Source organism: Mustela nivalis (assembly GCF_964662115.1).
Source record: "Mustela nivalis genome assembly, chromosome: 9".
NCBI lineage: Eukaryota > Metazoa > Chordata > Mammalia > Carnivora > Mustelidae > Mustela > Mustela nivalis.
Genome location: NC_139028.1, coordinates 7,985,955 through 7,992,959, shown reverse-complemented (window position 1 = coordinate 7,992,959; position 7,005 = coordinate 7,985,955).

Below are 7,005 nucleotides of genomic sequence, written 5' to 3'. Positions count from 1 at the left end.
GGCTCTGTAGAAACCAGCCTGGGATTTCGGCTCTGGGGATTCATGAAAGGATCGCTAAGATAAGAATTCAAGGAAAGTGGGCGCCTGGGTGGCTCAGTGGGTTAAGCCGCTGCCTTCGGCTCAGGTCATGATCTCAGGGTCCTGGGATGGAGTCCCGCATCGGGCTCTCTGCTTGGCAGGGAGCCTGCTTCCTCCTCTCTCTCTCTCTGCCTGCCTCTCCATCTACTTGTGATTTCTCTCTGTCAAATAAATAAATAAAATCTTTAAAAAAAAAAAAAAAAAAAAAGAATTCAAGGAAAGTGCCTGGTGGCTTAGTGGGTTAAGCCGCTGCCTTCAGCTCAGGTCATGATCTCAAGGTCCTGGGATCGAGTCCCACATCAGGCTCTCTGCTCAGCAGGGAGCCTGCTTCCCTTCCTCTCTCTCTGCCTGCTCTCTGTCTACTTGTAATCTCTGTCTGTCAAATAAATAAATAAAATCTTAAAAAAAAAGAAGAATTCAAGGAAAGCAAATCTCAAAGTGTGTTTTTAGGATACACAGACTAGGATGTAACTAGTAAAACGGGGTGAAAGTCAAGAGTAGAGTGGACAAGAAATGCGTGGGAGGGTTTCACAGAAGCCCATCTGCTCAGATGCGTGTACCGCGCACTTTGCTGGGAAACCAAGCGGAGCCATAAGGGTGATAGGTTCGGGAACAGGGTAAGGAGGGGTGTGTGTTCACGTGTGCACATGCCTGTACATGTATGTGCACACACACGTTCCAAGACGCCGAGTCTTGGGTGTTCTATGTCTAGAGAAAATTGCCAACAAGAAGGGAGAGGTTGACAATCGAGGAAAAGAGATGGAGCCGAGGTCCTAGGACACCCGTGAGGTTCTCATAAAAGTTTATGTGATTAAAAAACCACAAACTCAGGGGGCACCTGGGTGGCTCATTGGTTAAGCATCTGCCTTTGACTCAGCTCATGATTCTGGAGTCCTGGGATCGAGCCCCACATCGGGCTCTGTGCTCAGCAGGCAGCCTGCTTCTCCCTCTCCTTCTGCTTCTCCCCTTGCTTGTGCTCTCTCAAATAAATAGATAAAAATTAAAAAAAAAACCACCCAAAACAAAACCACAAACTCAGAAAGAAGGATGACTGGCCACACATTTCATTTTTATATTTAATACAAGTATGTGCAGTGTAGAGCCTCATATACTCTGATGCATCCAGACCACCTGAATAGGTAATAATGATAATTTTCTGTGAAATGGATGTAATGGATGTATTCTGTAAAAATAATAGCTTGCTGATTACCTGACTCGCACCATGTCCGATCCATTATCCAGGTGTGCTAAATATACGGTAAGTGATGTGTGCTGTTTTAGGTGTTTGCCAATTCTTTAAAAGCAGATAGATTTAAGCCAGAAAAATCTGAATATGAAAAATAAAGACTAAGAGAATTTTGATGTTTTAAATTCAATTAGTATCAACTCACAAGTAGTCTCCATGAGTAAGGGCTTCAAACAGATGAGACAGTGACTCCTGTGTCCACATTACAGTTATTGTTCCGTGACGTCCTCGTCTTCAGGTCTAGAGTCATTCACAGCGTGGCAGGCTGACCATGTGCAGGCTTCCCTCGCGTTTCTCCATCTACGAATGCCAACTGTCATCACGGTCTTTCGCCTTACTTTCCTTCCTCTCCTTGTTGTTTTTCAAAGAGCTTGTCCTTTTAGCTCTGGGAACTCTTAACTATTTGCCCCCTTTCTTCCGTTGGCTCCATTCAGGCAGTCTGCATGTTGGCAGTCCTTCCACATACCCGGTTCCTCCCGATTGCTACAATCCATGCAAGGAGATACTGAAGACTTGACACCAAAGCCGAGAACGATCGCCGCCACTGCGTCGGTGCATGGCAATAATTACTGACTTCCTGAGGGTCCTCCTGTAGTCTTCGTACTCCAGGATGTCAAGGCATTTCTGCTTTTCCCCTTGGACCCCCATTGTTTTTTTTTTCATGTTTCATGATGTTTTATTTAGAGAAGCAAGGGTGAGGAGTTAAAAGGCATCTGGTTCTCGAGCTTCTGCAAAGCCTTGAGCTGAAATGTTAAGTTCTGCCCTGTGCTTGTGGGTCAGCGGACTCAGACGCTGCCAGGCCCTCGGGGGTTAGTCATTGCAAAGGCCACATGCATCTTTCGAGACTGCCTGTTCTCTGTCCAGCAGGACTGCCTTCCTTGCTTTCTTGCTCTTATCTCAACACCAAGGTCAGTCTGTGTGGCCCGGATCAGAAATGACCTTTCATAGGTCTGGCAATTGTACTCCTTACTCTTTGCAATAAAAATAATAAGTACTGATTGTGAACCTTTGTCAAGATAATGCTTCTGTTGAAGGCTGAGCCCCAAATCTTTCATTGCTCAATGTTTTTACTCACTGTGTTATTACCAGGAGCTAACGCTTTGTCACTAACTGTCACTGCGGTCCCTTTTTAGGTCCTTGGTTTCCAGAAGTCATCATGAGTTATCTTCAGAAAATTGTAGGGATAAAAATCTTCCATGTGTTAAAAAAAAACTCCTGGGAGGTGACACACACATGCAAACTACAGTGTAAGGAATTCTAGATTTTCAGCTTGCCAGGAAGCCAGACACATCTTCAGAGTTCCTCCAAACATTGGTGAGCATGTATTTTAAAACTCCAGGTTAACTAATCTAAGTAGATATGGTCACCAAATAGCCAAGCAAAGGGTGTAATAATCCTGCAAAAGCTGCCTGTCTTTTGTACTCCTACATTTGCCCTAACCTTTCCTCTTTTCTTTAGCAATTGTACTGAGAATGAGGATATCGAAGTAGAGAAATTAAACTCAGGTTATGAGCAAGCCAGGATAGCAACACTTATTTATATCCGGTGAACTAGACTTTAAAACAAAGACTGTAATGAGAGACAAAGAAGATATTATATGATAATAAAGGGGACAACCCAACAAGGAGCTCTAACAATTGTAAATATGAGAGCACCCAAATACACAAAATAGTTAATAATAAACATAAAGGAAATAATTGATAGTAATACAAGACTAGTAGAAGACTTTAACACCCCACTCACATCGATGGGCAGAGCATGCAAATGGAAAATCAATAAAGAAACAATGGCTTTGAATGACAACTGGGCCAGCTGGATCTAACAGACCCAGTCAGAACATTCCATCATAATGCAGTAGGACACACATGCTTTTCAAGTGCACAAGGAACGTTCTCCAGAAAACATCACATATTAGGCCACAAAATAAACCTCAATAAATTAAAAAAGATCCAAATCATACCACACATATTTTCTGAACACAATGCACTAAAACTAGAAGTCAAGCACAAGAAAAAATCTGGAGGTTAAACAACATGCTACCAAATGATGGGTGAACCAGGACATCAAGGAAGATATAAAAAATTACATGGAAATAAATGAAAATCAAAACAGAATGGTCCAAAACCTTCAGGATGAAACAAAAATGGTTCTAGGAGGGAAGCTTATAGCAATACAGGTCTACCCCAAGAAGCAAGAAAAACCTCAAATAAACAACCTAACTTTACACCTGAAGGAGCTAGAAAAAGAACAACAAATAAAACCTAAAACCAAGAAAGAGGAACCTCATACACTAAAGATACAAACATAGTGATCTGAAGGGGCACATGCACCCTAAAGTTTACAGCAGCAATGTCCACAACAGCAAAACTATGGAAAGAACCTAGATGTCCATGAGCAGATGAATGGATAAAGAAGATGTGGTTCATATATACACAATGGAATACTGTGCAGCCATCAAAAGAAATGAAATCTTGCCATTTGCGACGACGCGGATGGAACTAGAGGGTATTATGCTGAGTGAAATAAGTCAATCGGAGAAAGACAACTATCACATGATCTCCCTGATATGAGGAATTTGAGAGGCCAAGTGGGGGATTTGGGGGTTAGGGAAGGAAAACATGAAACAAGATGGGATCAGGAGGGAGACAAACCATAAGAGACTTTAATCTCACAGAACAAACTGAGGGTTGCTGGGGTTTTGGGGAGTCATAGGTTGGCTGGGTGATGGACATTGGGGAGGGTATGTGCTATGGTGAGTGCTGTGAAATGTATAAGCCTGATGATTCACAGACCTATACCCCTGGGGCAAGTAATACATTATATGTTAATAAAAAAATAAAAATAAAAATAAAAAAACTAAAACCAGCAGAACGAAGGAGATAATAAAGATTAGAGCAGAAATAAGTGATATAGAAACTAAAAACAAACAAACAAAATACGAGTAGAACAGATCCATGAAACTAGGAGCTGGTTCTTTAAAAAGATGTAGAAACTGACAAACCTCTATACAGACTCAGAACAAAGCAAGAGAGAGAACCCAAAATAAACAAAATCACAAATGACAGAGAAGAAACAACCACCTACACCACAGAAATACAAACAGCTTTGAGGGAATATTGTAAACCTAGAAGAAATGGAGAAATTCCTCAAAACATATAACCCACTGAAACTGAGTCAGGAAGAAATAGAAAATCTGAACAGACTGATGACCAGTAATAAAATTGGGTCAGTCATCAGGAAACTCCCAACAAACAAAAGTCCAGGATCCCCCACACAGCTTCACAGGAGACCTAACATTAAGATTTAATACCTATTCTTCTCAAACTAATCCAAATATTGAAGTGGAGGGAAACTTCCAGATTCATTCTGAGGCCAGCATTACCCTGCTACCAAAGCCAGATATAGACTCCACTAAAAAAGAGAACTACAGGTCAATATCCCTGACAAACATAGATGTAAATATCCTCAGCAAGATAAACTGAATCCAACAATACATTAAAAGATGATTCACTGAGATCAAGTGGGATTTACTCCTCGGATGCAAGAGTGGTTCAATATCTGCAAATTAATAAACGTGACACATCACATCAACAAGAGAAAGAATAAAAGCCGTATGATGATCTCAGTAGATGCAGGAAAAGCATTTAACAAAGTATGACGTGCATTCATGATAAAACCCTCAACAAAGGAGATTCAGAAGGAGCACATCTCCGCATAATAAAGTCCTTAAATGAAAAACCCACAGCTAACATCAGTCTCAATGGTGAAAAACTGAGGGCTATACCCCTGAGATCAGGAACAAAACAAGGATGTTGAAACAATCAACATCTCACCCATTATTTCAGCAGAGTCCTAGAAGACCTAGCCATCAGACAACAAAAGAAATAAAAGGCATCCAAATTGGTAAGGAAGAAGCAAACTTCCACGGTTTGCAGAAGACATGGTACTATATATAGAAAACCCTGAAGACTGCCAAAAATACCTTCCAGAGTTAATCTATGAATTCAGTAAAGTCACAGATACAAAATCAATGTACAGAAATCCTGCATTTCTATACACTAATAAAGAAGCAGCAGAAAGAGAAATGAAGAAAACAATCTAATTGCACCAAAATAATAAATTTTCTAGAAATAAACTTAGACAAAGAAATGAAAAACCTATACTCAGGAAACTATAAGACACTGATGGAAGAAACTGAAGGTGACACAAAGAATCCATGCTCATGGATTGGAAGAACAAATATTGTTAAAATGTTTATAGTACCCAAAGCAATCTACATATTTAACACAATCCCGATCCAAGTACCAACAACACTTTTCACAGAAATGTGAACAAGTAATTCCAAAATTTGTATGGAACCACAAAAGACCCTGAATAGCCAAAGCAACTTTGAAAAAGAAATGCAAAGCTGAAGGTATTACAGTTCTGGACTTCAAGCTCTACTACAAAGCTGTACTCATCAAAACAGTATGGTACTGGCACAAAAACTGTGCCAACACACTGTTGAGAACAACTGGACAGCTACATGTAAAACAATGGAACTGGACCATTTCCTTACACCATACGCAAAAATAAACTCAAAATGAATCAAAGACCTAAATGTGAGACCTAAAACCATAAAATCCTAGAAGGGAACATAGGTAATAAACTCTCTGACATTGGCCATAAAACATCTTTCTTTTTTAAAATAAGATTTTATTTATCTATTGAACAGAGAGAGAGAGAGCACTAGTGGGGTGGGGGAGCGAGAGGCAGAGGGAGAGAGAGAAGGAGAGGGAGACTCCCCAGTGAGCAAGGAGCCCGATGTGGGGCTGGATCCCAGGACCCTGAGAGCATGACCTGAGCTGAAGGCAGATGCTTAACCCACTGAACCACCCAGGTGCCCCTAGAAACATGTTTCTAGGTCTATCTCCTGAAGCAAGGGAAACAAAAGGAAAATTGATCTATTGGGACTACATAAAAATAAAAAGCTTCTGCACAGTGAAGGAAGTGATCAACAAAACTGAAAAGCAACCTACAGAACACGAGATTTTCACAAATGACATATCCTATAAAGGGTTAGAACCCAAAATATATAAAGGTTTTGTATAACTCAATAGCCAAAACCTGAATAATCCAATTAAAAAATGGGCAAAAGCTTGAATAGACACTTTTCCAAAGAAGACAAACAAATGGCCAACAGACACATGAAAAGATGTACCGCATCACTCATCATCAGGGAGATGCAAATCAAAACCATGATGAGATACCACCCCACACATGTCAGAATGGTGACAATTAACCAGTCAGGAAACAGATGTTGGCTAAGAGACCAAAAACCTCTTCTATTTTTGGTGGGAATGCAGGCTGGTGCAGCCATTCTAGCAAACAGTATGGAGGTTCCTCAAAAAGTTAAAAATAGAGCTACTCTTGATTCAGCAATTGTACCACTGGATATTTACTCAAAAGGTCCAATAATACTGATTCGAAAGGGGCACACGCTCCATGATGTTTATAGCAGCGTTATCAACAATAGCCAAACTGTGGAAAGAGACCACTGTCCACTGACTGATGAGTGGATAAAGAAGATGGAATGTCACTCAGCCACCAGGAAGGATGAAATCTTACCATTTGCGACTATGTGGATGGAGCCAGAGGGTATGATGCTAAGTGAAACAAGTCAGAGAAAGACAAGTACCATA